We start from the raw sequence: 22,547 nt of genomic DNA, 5'->3' as shown, positions 1-22,547 counted from the left end.
AACCTGTAGGTATATCAATTTGAGATTTTACTTAAATGTTTTTATTTATTTTCTTATACTTTTTTATATTTTTAAACTTTTTTTTTACTTTTTTTCGTAGCTTGTGGGGAGAACGCTGTTATTGATTACTCATACGCCACGTACCACCTGCGTGTATTACACACTTTATGCCTCATAAACATTTTTTCAGCACTGCTTGTGTTTGTTATACATAAAAAAACTATACACTAAAGATGATGTTTATTTCTCAATTTACTAATAACAATTCCCACACTGACTCAGAAATTTTGCTGTAGCGCGCTGATTACAATTTTACTTACATGTTTCCTCTTTTTCATATTCGTGCTTCAGTGCTTTCTATCTGCACTTGTAATGGATTGTTTTCATCAGTTGCCAAACCACGATTGAGGTATAAATAAAGTAAACTTGTAAAGTTCAACGTGGAATCTGTGCGCGGTAAACAAAGGGTAGAGAACACACACACAAGAGAAATATGCAAAATTCGCAAAAACAAAAAAAAAATATTCACCTTAAAATGGGAATTTTTGCGATACTAGCAAACAGTTTATTTCATTGGTATATTTTTTTTAATCTCGTAGGAAATTCCAAATAAATTTATGCTCTTTACATTTATATTTTTTGGTAAATTATCATGCAAAGCATAAAACTGGAAAAGTTTTTGCAATTTGTAGAAATTTAAACGCAACTGGGTGATCAGTTTATGTCTACAGTCACACTAAATACCCATCCACTATGAACTCAAACTGTATCTACTGGAAAAGGCATTGCTGTCGTGTGTATGTGCGTGTGGCTGACTACCTAAAATTATTTATTCGGCATCGTTCTCAACAACTCGTCACTCACCTGCGTACTGCATAAAAATGCTTAGGAAAAATCTGCGCTACAGTCATAAATGAAACATCTGGCACAAGAATTTCACAAAAACATCTATGCTCGGTTAATGCGCTAAAAGCAACTGGACTTCAAAATGGAATTTTACTGCGAAATCATTTAAACGGAGATTCTAATTTTTGAGTTGATGGGAAGCAATATTCGTTCGTATTCGGAGTCGGAACTGCCGAAACCTCATTACAAGCTGAAGAAGTCACTGTTTTCTGTGGTTTTCATGCCAGAAACATCACTAATTCATCAGTTTCAAAACTACAATGACTTGAAATATTAACGTCAGTGGGGAGAGTTAGTGGTCCAAAGCATGTTGAGTCCTACGTCAATAACGCAATACTCGCTAAAAGCACTAAATCCTCACTAAAATTGGACGAACTCTTGGTGAGCTACTGAATCATTTCATGAAAAAAGTATGTAGGTACATATTTCCCCGTGATTCCTAGGTGAAACATAATGATTCCCGAAATTGTTCTACGAATTTGGCGCACAGGTCATATGAATTGGCTCCTTTGAAGTAAGTACGTGAAGTCACAGTGCCTTAAGGTCAAGACACATGCTTACTTTATCTGCACAACTCCTTTAATTGCAACTTCTCGGGGAAATGGGCCTTACTATTCGTCTTACTATTCATCTTATTTATAAATAATATTAAGACACCTATTATATGCATTTTGACTCAATAAAAAACCCAAAGGATGCGCTCAAACTTCAGGCTGACTTTAACGAACTCGTTTCCTGATGTATACATGTAAATATATGTACCTCTTTAATTTAAAAAAAAATTTTTCAAGTCACTAACTCTAAACCTCGTACTTTTTCATTCTCAAGTCATATCAATTATATTATAATATATAATTTACTTCTCAGATTCTTACACGATGAAATTACTATTTACTGCGTTTGCGTTTTGCCTGGGGTGGATCCAACCATGAAATTCATTTATTTGGAGAACTTGTAACCAATTTCCTATCATAAAAATTGAACGCGTACAAAATATGTTTCTTAAATATGCCCTAAAATCTCTAAAATCTTCTGTCCCATATCCCTCTTATAGCTTCCGGTTGTTATTAATTGTATTAAATTCACTTGAGTTCAGAAGGTTAATTCTATCGGTTCCTTTTGTGTTGAATTTAATTTAAATTTGCATTAACTTTCTTATTCCGGTGAGAACTTTATGAAGCTCTTACCCATTTTATCTTTAAACATTCAAAATTAATTGGGAGTCCAATGCACCTATTGCTCGGACCGTTCACGGTTTAAACGAGATTTCGAATTCCATATCGTTAGATTGTAAATTTTAAGGGCCGATGTTGAATGTGATCCACACCTGAACGTTAAATTTTTTCTGCGTTTTATTTGACATTTCTCAATCTCAGACTAACTCAATTTGAACCATGAAAAGATACATAATCAAGCAACGCGTTAAAGTTATTCAGACTTATTATGAAAACGGGCATTCAAATCAAAATGCATATCGCGTCCTTCGTGATTTTTTCGGTCAATTTAATCGTCCCAATGGGCGTACAATCGGAAAAATTGTGCAAAAGTTTGAGCAAACTGGGTCTGTAGGAGATGTGAAAACACCAGTGCATTCTCGTACAGCTCGTACTGCAGAAAATGTTGCTGCTGTTCGCGATAGTGTGGTTGAAGAGACGTCCTCAACTCGTCGTCGTGCCCAACAATTGCACCTCTCACGCTCGCCTTTGATGAACATTAGGCATAAGGACTTGCATTTACACGCTAACAAGGTGCAATTACCTCAAGAACTAAAGCCTCTTGACCATTTCAAGCGTCGTCAATGGTCAGAATGGTGGCGGGAAATGGCAATGAATGACCAATTTTCGAAGAAAATCGTCTTCAGTGATGAGGCACATTTTCACCTCAATGGATTCGTCAATAAACAGAATTGCCGCATTTGGGTGAATGATAATCCAAGAGTGATTGCCGAAAAACCAATGCACCCACAAAGAGTGACTGTTTGGTGCGGTTTATGGGCCGGCGGCATCATTGGGCTGTATTTTCTCCAAAATGAGGCCGGTCAGGCAGTTACTGTGAATAGTGTTCGCTATCGTGAGATGATAACGAACTTTCTATGGCCCGAATTGGAAGATATGGATGTGGACGATATGTGGTTTCAACAGGACGGTGCCACTTGTCACACAACTAACGAAACAATGGCTCTTTTGCGCGAAAAATTTGATGGCCGAATCTCACGTCGCGGCGATGTCAATTGGCCGTCATGTGATTTGACACCGTTGGACTTCTTTCTTTGGCGTTATTTGAAAGAAAAGGTGTACGTCGATAAGCCAGCAACAATTCATGAGCTAAAGGATGAGATAATTCGGCACATTAACGGCATTGAACCTCAATTATGCCTCAGCGTCATCGAAAATTTGGACGATCGGATGGAGGTGTGCCGCCGAGGCCGTGGCGGCCATTTGGCCAATATTTTATTCTATACGTAATTGAGTTATACTAATATTATCAAACTAAAGAGAAATCACAATAATTGTATTGCGTGACTAACATTTGAAAGTGCATAGGTTGGAATCTCCAGCCATGAAACACCAAATGATAGAAAAAGTGTTTTCTAATAGCGTTCGCCCCTCGGCTGGCAATGACGATCTCAAACCAATATAACAAAAGATTTTATTGACATTAAACTGAGGAAATTGTACAAGCTAGGTTCCACCAGATGTTCTGCATGGGCTTTCTTTTCTCATAATTTTATCAAGGTTGTTGGCGATAGATACCAAAAAAAAGGAATACCGGTATTTCATTAATTCTTGGACTTTTAGCCAAGGATGACGTAGAAATAATAATGACAGGCTATTGGCATCGAAAACTGATGAAAACCTCAATAAAGTGAGAGAAAAATTGATCCAGAACCGCAAATTAACCATCAAAGAGCTCACTGAAAAATTCAATATTACTCGGTTGGAATTAATGATTTGGGTTTGCGCCGCATTGCTGCAAAGTTGGTTCCAAAGCACCTGAATTTCATGCAAAAAAGAGGCCGCGTTGATATCGCCAAAGATATGATTTCCAAGGTTGAACATTCATCGGGCGACGCAATATTCATGAATCGCACCATTACTGGAGATGAGGCGTGAGTTTATGGGTACGACATGCAATAAACACATCAGGCGAGTGAGTGGGGAGCTCCGAATGAACCAAGGCCAATAAAACCAAGAACGAAACGAATACCCCCCAAAGGCCATCGAATTCACCTCATACGGCTCCCTGCGACTTTTTCTGTTTGACCGAGTCACGAACCCACTATGGGGAATGCATTTTAAGAACCGCAAGTAAGTATTGGTAAAATCGAACACGGTTCTGATGTCTATAATTATGCCGAAAATATAGTTATAGAAATGTTTTGAGAGCTGAATCAAGCGCTAACATAAGTGCGTTGCAATATTACTTTGAAGGCATAATATCACTTTTGAAAATAATTTGTATTTTGAGTTTTCTTAATATATTCCGGTGGTTCTCGGTCAAGGTGGTATATCTAAAATATGTATTTACTCGGTCTGCAAAAATACACCCGTTACCTAATATAATTTTCGTAACATTTGGCAAAGTGCGATTTAATCTACTAAACTTTTGCGCTGTCAGCTTTGGCAGGTCTTTGTCTACATACATTTTATGTTTATTTGTTGTTGGTTTTTGCTATTTGTTGATAACAAATTTATCGTCTATTTACTGTACGTTGTTTACACACCCTCATGAGATTTTTTGTTCGCTTTTCTCATTTGATTTCGCTTCCGCTTATAGAAAATATGTACCATCAAGTAGTTAATGATGATAAGAATGCAATTAATTAAATGCCAATTTGGTGTGGTCCCAGGAGCATATGTTCATGGAAGTCTATGGTGGATTACTTACACACAACGACACTCAGATTCGTTGCTGTGGAGCGCACATGTGGCTTATTGGTTTAAGTGAGAATGTGAAGAGTTTTTGAAAAATTGCAACTAATAGCAATTTTTAAAGATAAGACCAAATTCCAAGAATTCCAAGCAATACAGCAAAAGTGTAGTACTTATACGGATTTAAGGAGAAATTGAATAAAGGAAGTAAGTCATTTTAACGTATGTACTTGTTTATGGGTATGTGCGGAATTGTGTGTGCCCGAATTTATTAAACACATTCGAAATGGATTATTGGATTTGAATAACTTTTTTACCAGAAAAAACGATTTTGAGTTATGGAATTATAAATCTATGCAGGATTTGATTATAAATCTTGTAAAAATTTATAAATCTTGCAAAAGGGTAATTGATTTTGCGCCACCCTGTCGATTTATATTTGTTTGAGGAAAAAGAAATTCATTACTTTTGCGTAAAATTTTAATGAAAATGAATTAAAACTGTTTCATAGTGAATTTTTAGCTCCTGGACGATGCTACGACTGCTAATATGCCGGTCAGCTATGCTTATTGCTGTAGTTTTATCGACATTTTCGACATTATCGACATTTTCTTTAACATCAAAAATGCCTGAACAGAATTAAGGAAATCAAAATTGCACTGCCCGATAAACTTCTTCTTCTTAATTGACGCGATAACCGCTTACGCGATTTTGACCGCGTTTAACAAAGCGCGCCAGTCGTTTCTTTCTCGTGCTAACCGACGCCAATTGGACACACCAAGTGAAGCCAAGTCCTTCTCCACCTGATCTTTCCAACGCAGAAGAGGACTTCCTCTTCCTCTGCTACCACCAGCTGGTACCGCATCGAATACTTTCAAAGCCGAAGCGTTTGTATCCATTCGGACGACATGACCCAGCCAATGTAGCCGCTGGATCTTTATTCGCTGCGCTATGTCTATGTCGTCGTAAAGCTCATACAGCTCATCGTTCCATCGTCTGCGATATTCGCCGTTGCCAACATGCAAAGGTCCAAAAATCTTACGCAGAATCTTTCTCTCGAACACTTGAAGTGTCGCTTCATCGGATGTTGTCATCGTCCAAGCTTCTGCGCCCGATAAACACCATTCACCATTTACGCGGCCTGGCTTGCATTTTCGTTGTTATTAAAGAAAAACTGTGAAATGTGCCGAAGTTTCTCTTTGTTAGCTTCACTTGTTAACACCCTATAACTCACAACTGAATGAAACCAACAAAAAACAGCAAAATAATTTTATTAGCGTGAAATGCCAATTTGGCAACGAGCATAAATTTTAAACTGCTTGATCAATACTTTACGAGATATCGATCACTACAGCCATCTACCGAGAAAATAATGGACTTATTTTTCCCCAAACTAAAGTAATTATATAATTTCCGCTTAAGGCACCCTTTATTAGGTGTTTGACCGAGCTCCTCCTTCTATTTGTGGTGTGTGAGTCTTGATAACAGAAGGAGGGACTTACAGTTTTAAGCCGACTCCGAACTGCAAATGGTTTTTTTATTGAGCTGAAAGTTTCATGGCGGAGGTTTGCCAGTGCCTGCCGAGGGGTGACCGCATTAGAAAAAACCTTGCTCTATCATTTAGTGTTTCATGGCCGGAGATTGAAACCTGGGCTCATTCTAATAGTAATCATGCACCAAACATTCGATCACAACGGCCGCTAGGATAGGGATGTAATAAGGACCTCTCGATAATAGCTTAATAAAGCTGGCGGGAAACTTAGTGCTCGTTCCCCATGCCCCCCACTTTATTTAAATACGTCATGAATGTTATTTAGATCGGATAAAAACCTCGCTAAGACCAATTTTTTGTTCGTTCGTTTGATGCTACACACTACAACTCTCATTGTATATGAGTTCGGCGCACCGAATTTGGCACTTTCTTAATTTTTTAATTTTAATATTTTGCAAAAAGTATAAAAATTATTATGAAGCAAAATATTATTCTAGATATTCCCTTCTCTATTTCTTTCCCCATGGAATTTATTAACAACCTAATTTTTATTTGAGTTAACATTATTTTCGGTGAAACACCAAAATGAAGAAAAAGTTCTTTTCTAATAGCGGTCGCTCTTCGGCAGGCAATGGCAAACCTCCGATTGTATTTCTGCCATAAAAAAGCTCCTCATAAAAAAATATCTGCCGTTCGGAATCGGCTTGAAACTGTAAGTCCGTCCATTTGTGGACCAACATCAAGACGGACACCAAAAATAGGAGGAGGAGCTCGGCCAAACACCCAAAAAGGGAGTACGCGCCCATTATATATACAATATATAAACATTATTTTCAATATATTTCTTTGAAAAGCGCGTGCATCAAAAACTGTCAAGTACTTTACCCAAAAAAAAATTTCAAACATCATCTAAGGTGATGTGAATTGTGCACGAAATATGAAAAAATTGGTTCGAATACGCCTCTCGTTAAATTTTGCCATGGCTTCATAGCATTTATTTACTTTAATGTATCCCCTGAATTTATTGATTATCCATTACGATTGCCAAGGTAATTGAATGAGTCGTAGATGTGAACTGTATTTCTATGGATGTATCGTTAGCATCAAAGCAATGATCCATTGAGTGAGTAGCGTACAACAGAAACACAAGCAATGATTTGCTGAAAAGGCAGCAGACGAAACACAAGCACACCTACAAGACATATCCACACGGGTACAGACATACTTTTGCAACATACAGGCATTTATTTTTCCATACGCTTGGAATGACATTTTCTTTGATCAATGACAACAAGAACAACATAATGACTAACAAGCTAAAAGGCAGACGTATGAATAGCAAACGAATATCTTGCTTAGCCGTTTCTCACTTCACGCGCGTGCAACATACGGGCACACATACATACATACACATCTGCACACAAATGTGTAATAAACGAATAAGCAGGCTGCTACTGGCAGCTGGTCTTGCTTTCAGAAATTGCTGGGTCGCGCACAATTGGCTTGTGCTATGAAATACACAAATATACAAGCATAGCTTGGGCAACAGTTTGCTCTAATGTAAATAATTTATCTTGAAAACTTTATTATCTTAAATAGTGAAAAGCAAAACCCAAATCATCAACAAAAGAGGAAGATATGCATCAAACAAAACGCAAAAAAAAAAAAAAACAACAAAAGTAGTAAGAAGTACTTGTGCCCCCAGGTATATACCTGGAAAAGTATTCAGATGCAAAATTATCGGTCTAAAGGAGAAAAACTTTCGGAAATGAACGCAAAAAGTTAGGAGTAAATAAATGTAAATGTAAAAGTAAATAAAGTCGCTTCATCAAAATTGTCGCTCATTTTTTGTTGCTATATTTTCCGAGGTATAACTGAGGTAAATCGCACACTGCTTTAGGTACTTTGAATTTATGGCCTTCACTGACTCAAAAGCTCTTCCTGTTAAGGGCAATGGGCGGTAAGTACGATATTATCTTACAAATTTTACATGACAATAAAAAGTACACAAAATGTAGATTGGCTTCAAAAATAATATTCTTCTTTATATATAAAAATGAATGTTTGTTTGTACCAGTATGTCCTCGATGAACTCAAAAACTACTGGACAAACGCAGCAGATTCTCAAAAACAGTCAGTGCCTATTAAACACAAAGTTGACTAGGTGCCCTTTTCCTGAATTTTTTTATGCAAATTCTAATTATAAAGGATGATCAGATTGGAGGCACTTTTTCTCATAAGTTTTTTTTTTTTTGACAGATCACACATGACTACTTTTGAACTAAATACATAATTTTTACCAGTATTCATTGAAATTGCATCATGGAAGGTCTTACTCCTCAACAACGTTTACAAATGCTGGAACTGTATTACGAAAATCGGCGCTCAGTGAAAAGTTACGCGCTCAGGCCGCCTTCAGGTATTCAGTGATGAGGCCCATTTTTGGCTTAATGGCTATGTCAGTAAGTTGCCATATCTGAGCTGTAGAGCAACTCAACCGTTTTGTGCGGCCCATGGGCTGGAGGAATCATCGGCCCATTTTTCTTCATAGACGAGGCTGGCGCCAAGGTTACAGTGAATGACGGACGCTATGGCGCGTCTCTTTGATGCCGGAAATTCCTCATGTTTTCTGCAATATTTGGTTGCGCTATTTGCCATAGAGCCCGTGAAACAATGAATTTACAGCGTCGTCGTTTCGGTGAGAATTTATCTCTTGTCTCGCGCCAGTAGATCGGCCACCAATTTCGTGTGATATCACACCTTAGAACTTTTACTTCTAGGGGTATGTAAAGTCTAAAGGCTTTGTGGATAAACCAGCTTTGTTTGAGGCATTGGAAACCAACATTACCGAAGTCCCAGCGAGTCATTCAAAATTGGTGTTTACAGATGACCGAATTACGGCTCAGTTGCAGGCAACATTTCAAAGCGATTATCTTTGAAAAATAAATGTAATAAACTGTTCCACACAGGAATAATAAAGATTTCCCAATCAATTTGAATTTTCGTTGTTTTATTTCGATTTTAAGTCCAACACCTCTAAATTGAGCACCCTTTATTTGCTGATTAATCTTATGTAACATTTGCATTGCATTTCAAAAGCTGCCAAGCCAATCAGGGGATTGCAATAAAACCTCGTTGACTTATTGCTAACAAAATTAATTTAAATAAGGGGGCGTGGCACGTCACATACAAACCAATTGTTTAATCCCTACTAATATTATAAATGTGCATGTAAGTTTGTTTGTTACGCTTTCACGCCAAAACTACTTAACCGATTATTACGAAACTTTGTACACATGTTTTTGGAGGTGATAGAAGTAATATAGGGTACCTATTGGTGGATAGGGTTTGAGATATATGTAGGTCAAAACGTGGACCCAGGTAACCTTCGGATGTGTATGTACAATATGGGTATCAAATGGAAGCTGTTGGTGAATCCTTTAGTTCAGAGTATTTTTCATGCCGCTCCGTGACTAGGGTCTCGAGATAGAGACCAAAACGTGGACCCTAGAATGTGTTTGTACAATATGGATATCAAATTGAAGCTGTTGGTGAATGCTTTAGTACAGAGTATTTTTCATGCCGCTCCGTGACTGGGGTCTCGAGATATAGGTCAAAACGTGGACCCGGGCAACCTTTGGTTGTGTATGTACAATATGGGTATCAAATGAAAGCTGTTGATAAGTGCTTTAATACTTATTGATGACTAGGGTCTCCAAATATATGCCAAAACGTGGGCCCGCTGTGTCTTTACACCGAATTAAACCAAAGTTACACACATTGTTAAGTAAGTATTGAAAATGGGTTTCGTAAAGTTTGGTTGTAACTCGGAACACTGGCAACGGGTGCAGCGTTCTTTTGAACCAGCCATAATGTCGTTTACTTTTTTAACGCTTGGGGCGGAACTGAACTGTCAAATTGACAGTGTGAGTTACAATGTGTCAATATTTCTTTTTGATTTGGATGCCATAAGAAGACGTAAGTGCAAAGTGTAAAAATTCTTTGTGAATTTTTTTGGATTGGACTTTGGAACAGTGAAAAATTTCTTACGAAATTTGAGAATTTAATGTGAAGTTCGAATGTTCAAATGAAATTATGTGTTCGTGGAAAAAAAAATTTTTTTCGTTTTTTTATTTTTTTGAAAAATATAAATGGATAATGGTTAAAAAAGCTCCAATGCTTATAAAACATATAAATTGAAACGAAAAATTCATGGATGATCAGGAAAAAAGACGATTGTTTCTTAGTTATTCATTTGCGTTGATTTGAAATTCAAAAACAATCTTCTTTTTTCCTGATTTTCAATTTATATTTTATATTTACTCAAAAACAAATAGAAAAACAAAAAATATTGTTTATGCCAAAGCGCTTGAATAAAGAATAAAGAAATAAATAATATGCAAACCATATCTTTTCTGTTCTAAACCATATCTATTCTATTTTAGTGTGCCCAGCGAAGCGGGCCGGGTGTGCTAGTATTAAATATTTTCGGAACCATCCGTGCCTGATTATTGAAATTTGGTGGAAAGGCATACCATATTAATACCTTAACAATTCAGCAAGGTAAAAGAGGTGTGGCGCTCCCCATATAAACCAATTTCTTATTATTGTATAGTTTCGTTGCCATTCATGGTTGACTATCATGACATGCTCTCCGACATAGTATGCTGGGATAATTCTCGATGGTTAACTTGAAGGAAATTGCGGAAAAGAAATGACGACATGGCAGATTCATAGTCAAATCAAGATAGTTCGATTAACAAAAAGCAGTAGTCTTCCAATAAAATTAGTTTTTCTGATAAATGATAAAGAACAATTTGCGCTTGAAGTCCATGAAGTGAATGCACTGACTAAAGTAACCATTATTACCAAAACTAACAGAAAAGTTAGGATTGCCTGATTATAAAAATAAAAAAATTTCGCAAAAACAGACACAAAGAAGTTCCAGCGGGCAATGCGGAAAGGGCTTCAAAATATAAAGAAAGGTTTTTGATGTGGATTTGAAGCACTTTGGAAGCAATTAATTAAGTTGTCTAATTCAAATACCATAAATATTACATTTATTTTTAATTAATACAAGTTTTAATTTTGCTAATGAGTCAGCCTATTTCCTTTAGTCTATTTCAGTCTAGTCGAAATTGCAGAGGAGATTGCCAAAATCATAGTTCACATACCATTTGAACAACAACTGAAGCCTTTAAGTACGATATACAATGACATCGTTGCGGGCAGGAAAAAACGGATAGACAGGAAGAGCAATTTAGCCACTTGCGAAACCGCAAAAATCTGTGTTAACAGAATGCAGATAAATACGCCAGATGCGTTCTAGTCGTGTCTAGAAGGGAAAGCAGAACTATCGTAGGAATACTGACTGACCACAAGTTTCTAGCGGCACACGCATACGAGATAGCAATCGCAAGCAACGATAACTGCAGATTTTGCAATGAACTGGAAGAGAGTAAAACTATAGAACGCCTTCTATGTCCTTGCCTTGCATTCTCTGTAGCCCAACTGAAATGCCTAGGAGCTCTACAATACGAGAAGTTAATATGCATCTCGATGTTTGATCTTCAGGGCTTACTTCGAGTCCATATGGTGCCTCTAAGGGCCAATGGGTCTACGTGATGACTTTCAGCCGGCCAGGTCAACTTAACATAACCTAAAGTGTCAGTACATATTTTATTACGTACATTTAAATGTAGTAAGTCCATTGAGGTGAAGTTAGATGCCATATTTTATTTCCTTTTAATTAAACGTGTACTGTTTTCTATTAGAAATAAAGTTATTTTATCTCGAACTTTACTTTGCTACACACGAAATTCATCTGAATTCGGTGCTGGAATTTCTGGACTTTCCACGCTTTGCTCTCTTTTCCACTCTCACAGGGCTTAAGGAAGTTTTTTTTTATTTCGTAGAGTATATAAGTATATAAGTAGAACCAACATTGCCATTCGAGCTGTTTTTATACAGTGGCATTAAACCTAAACAAACAATATTCCATTAGAAACTGAAGCTCTCGCGCGCAAAACTGAAATTAGTGTTGATTACTTTTTTTTTAAGTTTTGCTATGTATTTGAAATTTCTTGAAAAATTTTCTTTTAGTAAAATTTGAATTTTGAACCAAATCTTGAATTCACTGACAATGTTTCAACTAAATCACATTAAATAAACAATTTCTACCACATATTTTTTGAGCAAAAATATTATCCCAAATGGGCTGGACGAAAGAGGGGCTCCCTGCATTTCGCCCGGGATCAAATTTCACAGCTGTTTAAATATAATTTTCAAGAACTTTTTTGGTTTTTAAACTAAAAATACAAAACGTATAGTCAATTTTAAAGGAATCTCTTTGTGTAGTTATTTAAAACTAAAACAAAAATTAACTAAAATTAAAATTGAAATTAATCAACTAGAATTAATTTTTTCAAGTGAAACTTCTTAGGCGTCGATGGACGAGCGAGAATGGAGAGTAAAATTTCAAGACCATCCAACGTTTTGGGCATTTCCGTTCCGCGAGAGTGAAAAAAGATATAACTTAGAGGAAAAGAAAAGAGAGAGCTATGCCTAATATATATCTTAGATACACCTTAGGCTATTTTTCGTGAGTTTTGCTTTCTGGTTGCTAATTTCTAGTGAGAAATAAGACTGCCTACTTTTTGGCGCTTGTTTGCTGGTGCTTACTTCTTGGCGTTACATTTCCTTGGTGCCTACTGTTTGGGGCGTTTTTTTGGTGCCTTTTTTTGGCGCTTATTTCCGTTTCCTGGCTAGTGCTTGTGCGTACTATCCCTTCCGGCGTCGGATTCATTGGTATTGCCTTGCGGTAATTTGTGCCGTTGCTGCGGTCCTGGAATCGCTGCGTTTCTGCGGGTGATAAACGCTCGGAGTAGTGCGCGTTGTTGGCACGGTTTGTGTCCGGCGTTTACCTACACCGGTAGGTTTTTTTGTAAATTTTGTCTATTTGTATTCTTTGCAAATATTGTGAATTTATTTAGATATATATTCTTTTTCTCTCTCTCTCTCTCTCTCTCTCATTCTCTCTCGGGTCTCTCCCTCTTTCTTTGTCTGCCTTGAAAGTTTCACTTCTGTTATGTATTATTGGATTAATTGAAAAAGTAAACATTCCCATTATTTATGATATACGATTTTATTTATGTGACTGCCTCGGCTGACTTCCCAGTAGCACCTCCTGTTAACCCCGTTTTCTAAGAAATTGGTGTTCATTACTAGAATAGCTGAAACAAACTATGCTAAGCCATAGGAAGGGAAAATATAACTTTAGCATTGAGTGCCGTTTTGATACCATAATGCAGATCACTACCAGCGAAAAGTTGCAAAACTTAAAGAAAAAAAAAACATCTGCAGCCAACCAGTGCTGTTGATGTAGTGGAGAAGAGAAACGGGAGCTGGGCTAGAGAACTGCCTCAGGCTATCTCCGAAAGGCGTGCTAAAGAACCTGAAGCACCTAGCTGCCAAACCCGGGCATTTACAAATAAAGTGCTTAACAGTCTCTTTCTATGCCGGATCCGCACAGCTTCTAAAAAGGGGGTTGTACGAAGTCCTTTGCATGAGTTGCGATCACCCAGTAACCGGTGACCACTGCCACCAACGAGTTTTGAAATTGCATGGCAGAAAATCCCTAGCACTTTAAGCATCCTGCTTTTATCGTATTGAGGCCAAAGTGTTTTTGAGATAGCACACGATATGATAGAATTTCATCTTCCTTGCGCTTTTTTGAGAATGCAATAGTACAGTTTCGCTTTAACAACGTGCGAGGGGCACCAATGTCTGAAATCATGACAGCAAAAACCGCTTCTGTCGACCCTTTCCTGCCAAACTCATCGATAACTTCATTTTCTTCTATGATGCTATGCCCTGGGACCCAGATAAGAGAAATGTTTCCTGCATGTTCAAGACGTTTGATCTCCTCCTTAAAGGAGTTGACCAGAAGAGAGCTGGGATATGGCGGCGACAGGACCTTAATCGCAGTCAATATCGGAAAAGATATTTGCTTATAAATACATATATGCCTCCTTCCTGAAATATTGGCCGATTTAGAGAGAACTCCCGCTCCAACCTCAGATTTCTTCTTAGATCCGTGATAACAGAGGTAACTATGAGCGTTCAGACTCTCCTCTCCTTCCAATCTAGCCTGCTTGGAAAGACAGCACTAGCACATCTGGATTATTAATCAAATAAAAAATATTTATGCTCTACATATTAACATTTGATTTTTTGTTGTTATATTCATAAATTTTTCACATCATTTTTATTTTTTGGTAAACACAAAAATCACTTTGAGTGGCTTTAAACTTAATTTAGCACATTCGTTTCAAATTTTCAAACGACGTTTTGCTAAAAAAACATTTTCACATATCGATTCCATTTTCATATTCACATCTCATTTTGATTTTTTAACATTTTTGAAATCACACCAGCATGTCACTACCCTCAATTTATTGCCACAACATGGGCCCGCACCGGACGCAAACACAACCACGAAAATTTACTAAACAACTTCCAAGAATTTGAGAAATAACGGGAAAGCGCTTGAAATCATTTAGGACATGTTCACGTCACTCCGCTGCTAAATTCGAATTCTGCGCGATCTGTGAACGGACGGACGTACATTGGCGAACTGTCGAGAGCAACCAGCAGCCTAGCACAGTGGCTCAATTACTTTGTCATCCAGCAGAGGATGTAAACTTATACGAGTGTATGTACTCGCACGTATGTAGCTAATTTTCTTTCATTCTATGAAATACACCATCAGTCGTATGGCTTGCAACTGAATGAATGAAGTGAATCGAAATGAAACCGAAATCGAAACCAAAGAAAACAACGCACGGCGCAAGACCGCCTACAAATGGCAAATGTGGAAGTTGGTGAACGCGTCGTGCTTCTAAGAAGTGCTCGAACACAGGCATCCATTTGTTTGTATAACTATGACTACAGTACACACACGCACAGATAATAAAAACAGAAAAGGTATAATTTACGATGAAAACAATAACAATGACAACAAAAGCAATAGGAAAATAATGGCAACTCAAAGAATATCAATTTGGATATATTGTCGAACATTTGGATTGTATTTCACAGAAAACGGCTTTAGAGCGAGAGCAAGTTGGGAGTGCTGGAGGGGAGGTGGATCTGCAAGCATTGTATAGGTATATCGCTGATTTTTGGCATAAACGAGCAATAATAAAATTCCACGACGCCGCCTGGAATAATACGAAACGAGAGAGAAAAATGGGAAAGTTCCGGAGCAGAATTGAGAATGCAGTGTGAAGTACGAGCGATTGTGAGTGAATGCCAGCAACAACAACAAATGTGATGAAATACGCCAAACTCTTACTAAACATACGAACGTGCACACTCCAAATGCAAATAAATACTCAGGTTGGAAAGACTTAGGTTGAAAAACTCCCTCTGATTTCAGATAGCGATGGGCGATAGTGGAAACTAAATTTGATTATATCAACAGACGCAAGTAATCTGAAAATGTTTATCATTTTGTGAGCACCAACAACATTCGGATTTAATATTTTAATGGATATTATTTGTCGAAATCAGCTAAATATCTCCGGGTGGTTAGTTTGTGCGCTTGGAAATTTGTTTGGGCCCTGTGCGACTCACAGTTTGATAAATTCAAATAGATCACACAACTTGGTAGTTTTTATGTTTATAACCAAAATTGTGGGTCACTGAATTTTATGTTTTTATTAAGCAAATATCTGAATAAATTTTGGGACAGTTGAACACACAAAATTTCAAATGGGAAATTTGCTGCAATGAGAAATTTTCTACGCTATGCAAGTCATAGTAGATCCAGCAGTAACTCAAGTGATGGCACAACTTACCTACGACAAGTCTAAGTGGATCATATCGGCAGCCACCTCTACCTACCTACCTAACTCCGCTTTATATCGAGGGTTCTTTTAGCTGCATGAGAACTATCAATATCGATAACTATGGTTTGCCAGCTGAGAATGGCAAACTGTGTTGGCATTTCTGTTCGGTAAGATTTGGTACGTCATCATGAATCGTTTAACGCCAGAACAACGCTTTCAAATTGTGGAAATTTACTTAAAAAAAATAAATCTGCAAATCTGTGAATCTTTTGAAATAAGAAAGGAGCTGTCGTTACGGCGAAAAGTGAGCGCTATCGAGCAAAGCCGACTGAATTTTTGTTTCCAAAAATGAATCAACTAAACATTGAGAAGATTTCGGTTCGACCAACCGGTACAACTTGCCAAACAATGCACTTAATAATCGATTTATTCCAATATTCGAGCCACCATTGGCGCCATATTTATATATAGGGTGGGCCATGTAAAATTTGATTTTTGAATCGGCTATAAAAAAAAACGAATCAATATTTTTTCAAACTTTTTTTTTTTATTTTGAAGATTGAACATTGTCATTTATGAATGAAAAATAATATCGTTCAAATGACTGCCATGACTGGCTTTACAGTAGGCCATTCGATCAACCCATTTTTTAAGCACATTTTCGATTGTTTGGGCTCCGATTTCATGAATGGCAACTTCGATTTCGTGTTTTAAAGCATCAATCGTCTCTGGATGGTTCGCATAGCATTTGTCCTTAATGACTCACCACAAAAAATAGTCCAACGGGCTTAAATCACAGCTCCGAGGCGGCCAATTGATATCGGAATTCAAAACCGGTAGCCAAAAGTTCGAGTGTAACTTTGGCAGTGTGACAAGTTGCACCGTCCTGTTGAAACCAAATGTCGTCCATGTCATCCTCTTCAATTTTTGGAAACAAAAACTCGTTGAGCATTTCACGGTAACGCTCGCCATTTACTGTAACCGCGGAAGAAGAAGAAGACTCACCACTTTGGAAATAGAATTTCAATATTTCCCAATTTTGTTCAAGCGTATAGCGTCCCATTTCGTAAATGTCAAACCTTTAAGTAAATTATGAACACGTTTGACATGTCATTTGTGTTACCATTCTCAAAAAATAGGTGGTTCAAAAAGCAAACGCTATATGGCTCACCCTGTATATATATAATTGGCGCGTACAATCTTTTTGGGTATTTGACCGAGCTCCTCCTCTTATTCGTGGTGTGTGTCTTGATGTTGTTCCCCAAATGGAGGAACCTACAGTTTCAAGCCGACTCCGAACGGCAGATATTTTTTTGAGGATAGAGGAGCTTTTTCAGGCCAGAAATACACTCGCAGGGTTGCCGTTGCCTAACGAAGGGCGACCGCTATTAGAAAAATGTTTTTCTTCATTTTGATTTTTCACCAAGATTCAAACTCGCGTTCTCTCTGAATTGTAAATGGTAGTCACGCACCAACAGATAGATTTAAGTAGTCAAAAATTGGACTAATCGAATGGATCAAGTAACTCGTAGCCGGATATCAAATTCAAAAATTAATGCCATGAAATTATCTACCAGATGGCAATAAAAAAATGCATTCCAGTAATATTTCTTTTTTATGTTACCAATTTTGTTCCTAGTGCTTCAGTGGTACAAGGGATAAAACATTCTCGGCAATGAAGAATTATAACTAAATATAACTAAAGCGCAAAGCATCTGAATGGCTTAACCCAATTTTACTTTCCCTACAACCCGGTTAAATAAATTGATTTGTTTTGTTCAACATTCCTCTTGCATACGCCACAGAGCTTGTCAGTCGTTTGGCCAAAAATTGTACGCAGGCTATTCCTCTGCTCCCCAATATCTCTCAGTGAGACTAAGAACGCAGGCGCGATATGCAGAATACTATTCAGTGAGACAAAACGTGCTGCAGGGCACCTTTAGCATTAATTTTGTTGCCTGCTGTGCATGCTTCACTTTGCACTTGTCACAATTTGGCAGCTTGAGGTGTTGTAAGAAGGTAGAGTCCGAATTTATAGTTTAAAATTAAACATTGGCAGCATTAGACGATATTTGGTGGTTTTCGAAATGTATGAGCAAAACAAGAACTTAGTAGTCATTTAAGACTTTGATGCCACCCACAACAATTTTCGCTCGGTGCGAATTTAATAAGATGAGAGGATATTGATATGTAGCACATCGACTGAGGCTTTCTCCGATTTTTGCCAGCGTTTTTACCTTTTTAGTATTTTATAAAAATTTCTTTATGAGCCAACAGTCAATAGAGTGGTATACAATCAGTGGAGTAATTAGCCTCCGTTTAGCTTAAAATTCATTTGCCTAAGATTCGAACTGCTTTACATTAAGCGAGTTATCATCACTGCATCCACTGCCTTACTGTCTTTGGGATTGCTTGGATATCAGTGAAAGCTTTCATATCAGAGTTAAGAGTTTTGAGCTGCCGACTCAGCCGCTTCAAAAACATAAATAATTGGCGCGTACACTTCTGCTAGGGGTTTGGCCGAGCTGCTCCTCTCATTTGTGGCGTGCGTTTTGATGTTGTACAGTTTAAGCCAACTTCCAACGGCAGATGTTTTTTTTTTGGGAAGCTTTTTCATGGCAAAAATATATTCGGAGGTTTGCCATTGCCTGCCGAGGGGCGACCGCTATTAGAAAAAACGTTTTCCTATGCACTCCACTTCAAATTGACGAACGTAGTCTGAGTTGTCGCTTATATTGTATATATATCACTAAATATCGAATTGGCTCATGCTTCCTTTTCTTAGGTCTTCTAGCTTCTGTTTTTCTTTGTGGAGTTTATTTCAATGTTCTCCTACAAGAAACTCACTCAAAGGTTTGTCAGTGTCTGTTAATGGACGACCGCTACAAGAAATGCTGTTGATTAATACGCCACTACTTCCCCAAAATGAACTCGGCCTCCTTTGGGATAGGAACATTTTAAAACGTAGTATTTCATCTTTTCACAATGGGAGTCAGCGTCAGTAAGAGGGTGTATAGTTCTCTCAATCATGGTTGAAAGCCATCGTGGATTATAGGTGGGCTAAGTTCAGGATGCCATACCAGATATCTAATTATCTGCTCCCATTTTATAAATTAACTGCAGGGGTCTCATCGACTCGGCTTTTTTCATAGTACCACCACTAAAATGTGATAGCAACAAATGGCAATCCCATTTAATCTTTGAGAAATGAGGAATCACTGGAAATGTGTAAGCATCTACAAGCGACTGTTTCTACTGAGTAGAGCTTTTGGCTCTCGAATCGATGTGAATCCTTTGAAGATGTATTTTTCGTTAGGAAGCATAAACATGAATTTCACTAAATTTAGATTACCTTTAAAAGACTGTACTTTTTATACTTTACTGATCTTGAAATCATATCAAATAGTAATAAACTAAAACTTTCCAATTTTTAATTCTCCCGTTAATGCTTTTAAACCAAAGCGAAATTTTGAACTCCTATTTATTTATTTATTCATTAATGTCTAACAAAATTCAGAACAGACATTGAAGAGATTAATTCAAAACAAGTATTTTAGTAAACTTATTTTTCTATCTCATCGATATTCATAAGTAAAAACAGAATTATTAGTTACGAATTATCATTAATTTGTAATATTTTCTTCTCCATGTCATTTTAAGGTAATAAAACAGATTTCAGTTCATAGCAAAAAATTAAATATTCGTAGAATTTTTATTGAATTTGCGAAAGTAATGTCACAGGATACCGATATCGCATTAAAAATTTTCTGAAATCTCGATATCAACAGTCCCTAGTACTGGCAGAGTACTGTTTTAGGAACATAACTATTGTCGTATGTTCCGATAAGCGATAGGAATACAAGTTTTTTTCAATATTATTATATATATATAATTAGCGCGTACACCTTTTTTTTGGGTGTTTGGCCGAGCTCCTCCTCCTATTTGTGGTGTGCGTCTTGATGTTGTTCCATAAACGGAGGGACCTACAGTGTCAAGCCGACTCCGAACGGCAGATATTTTTGATGAGAAGCTTTTTGATGGCAGAAATACACTCGGAGGTTCGCCATTGCCTCCCGAGGGGCGACCGCTATTAGAAAAAACCGTTCCTGCATTTTGGTCTTTCAACGAGATTCGAACCAAGGCTCTCTCTCTGAAATCCGGATGGTAGTAACGCACCAACCCATTCGGCAACGGCGGCCGCTGTATTACTATTATTTTTTTTTAATTCTTAATTCTTCTTTTTCAATTCTTTTTTTCCCTTTTGTCGACCTTGGCGTGATTTTTTTGTATATTCGCGAGTGCCTGGATTCTTCTCAAATACGACTGCACATTAGGTCAAATGGCCGTTTTTGCTGGGCATAAGTGATAAGAATGAATGTGCCGTTTTTGTTTTGTTGTTGCTGTTTTGTAATTAGAAATACTCCAAAACAAAGGTGTGTGAATTTTATTTTCACTTAATAAAAATCACCGTTACACAGGCACGCGTCAAAGTGAATCGACGTAATTTTTCGTATAAATTTGCTTGCGAGTTCAGCAGTGCCTGGTGGACTTTGAGTCCGCGTTTCTCGAATTGTGTTGAAAATAATTCATTAGTGTAAAAAAATCATGTGTGGCTAAATTTGGGGTTAAAGTTGGTGGTAAATAGCATTCCCAAAAAAGGAACTAGTACCATTGTTGGTCGCCCACGTATGCCATTCAGCAAAAAATCAGAATTTGACAAAAAAAAGAAGCCTCAGACCTTTCAACTGAGAAAGCTGATACTAGTCTTCTTGTACGTGCAGCAGCAACATCGGTTCGTAAGCAAGGAGATACCGATTTGGCTGTAATCCAGAAAGAAAGTATGGAAAGTCCAACAAGGCCATTAAAAATGCGGAAGATGTGTATTTAAGCTACCAAATCGCCAATTCTACTTTCTACACATAAGGTTTTAGCTTTCTTTCTTCAAAATAGTTTTTCAAAAGAGCAGTACAACTCAATACGTTACGAAAATAAGTTAAGAAACTGCGGTATTTATCCAGACTATTCTAAAATTACAGCCGCTAAATTCAAATGAGGACCTAAGGGTAGAGAAGCAAAATATACCCTTGTAAAAGTTTCGTTGCAATCTGAAAGAATTGTTGAGATGCAAAAAGAAGTTTTTCAAGCAGTAATGGAAGAAGAGAGCATGGAGTCTGTTAGACGTATTTAATTGGGTTGTCGATCCTTCAAATTCATTAATTTTCGCACTATTCTTTAGCAATTGTACTATTATGTTGCTAAGAATTTAATCTTAACAACCAAGACGATGAAATTAATGAGAATGAAGATGTTATATTTAAATTAAATCTACAAAATGAATTAGATATAAGCAATTAATAATGTTTTCTATAATTAAAAGAAAAAATAAATGAATTGTCACGTTTGCATTAATTGTTGCAGAAGGGTTAATATTAATTTGTGGTCGTTAATGGGTTAAATTAAATTTTTTTTTAGATTTATTCTTACTAGTGAATTTCTGACTAGTTTTGACTTGAATATCACGATTTTCTAGTTGTAATTAATTTTGCACAGAAAAAGTAGCCATTTGACCTACAGTGGACTGGTATGAATTCATTATTATTTTGTTACGTATACGCCAGGTTGTTCAATGGTCGCCAACATTTTTAAATTCCATAGCATAATCTATTTAAAGAGACTCTGAAATAATAGTTATTTACTTTTTATACTACATTAGTATCCCCCGCTAGTCCCCCATTCCATTTAATGGGCCATGGGTCTTGATATTTAACAGTTTGAATTCAAAATATTCCTAAGTTTTAAGTTGTTTTTACGGCAATTTAAAACATTCTGTTAATTCTAAATGTGTTCCCCTCTCTTGTATTTTCCACTAACGCTTTTGTTGTTGCTCTCACAATACTTTAGCCATTTAATAACAAAATAAAAAGGAATATTAGCAACGATATTTTGCAAACGAAGTTTTTTACACAAAATATGGATTCTGCTGGCATACAAAATGTTTGATAAATACAGCTGCTCGCGATAGAAAATCCTTTCAGCTCGCCACACCAGCTCAGCTGTTTGGCACATCACTTCAGTCACCAGAACGTTTGTGGAGTGTTAATGTGAGTGGGAGAGTCTTGAAGTTGTGTTTGTATTTAAGCCGAATGAAGTGCGCAAAAATTTCGCGTAATTGAAAAAAATTCTCATGCGACCTTTCCGAGCAACTCAACCACAAGTTACGGCTTGAGAGAAAGGGAGTGAATCAGTTAGTAAAAAAATAAAATAAAATAAAATAAACTAAAAAATACAGGTTTAACATCGAATCGTGAACGTGTAGGAAAACAGTGATGCAGATAGAAAATATGCCTGAAAGCTGAAAGTTAAACTAAAAATAAGTCGGTTATACTTATGCGATAATAATGCAACTTCTCCTAATTACAGTAAACT

Source organism: Anastrepha obliqua, chromosome 2 (genome assembly GCF_027943255.1).
Source record: "Anastrepha obliqua isolate idAnaObli1 chromosome 2, idAnaObli1_1.0, whole genome shotgun sequence".
NCBI lineage: Eukaryota > Metazoa > Arthropoda > Insecta > Diptera > Tephritidae > Anastrepha > Anastrepha obliqua.
This window is presented reverse-complemented; position numbering follows the sequence as displayed.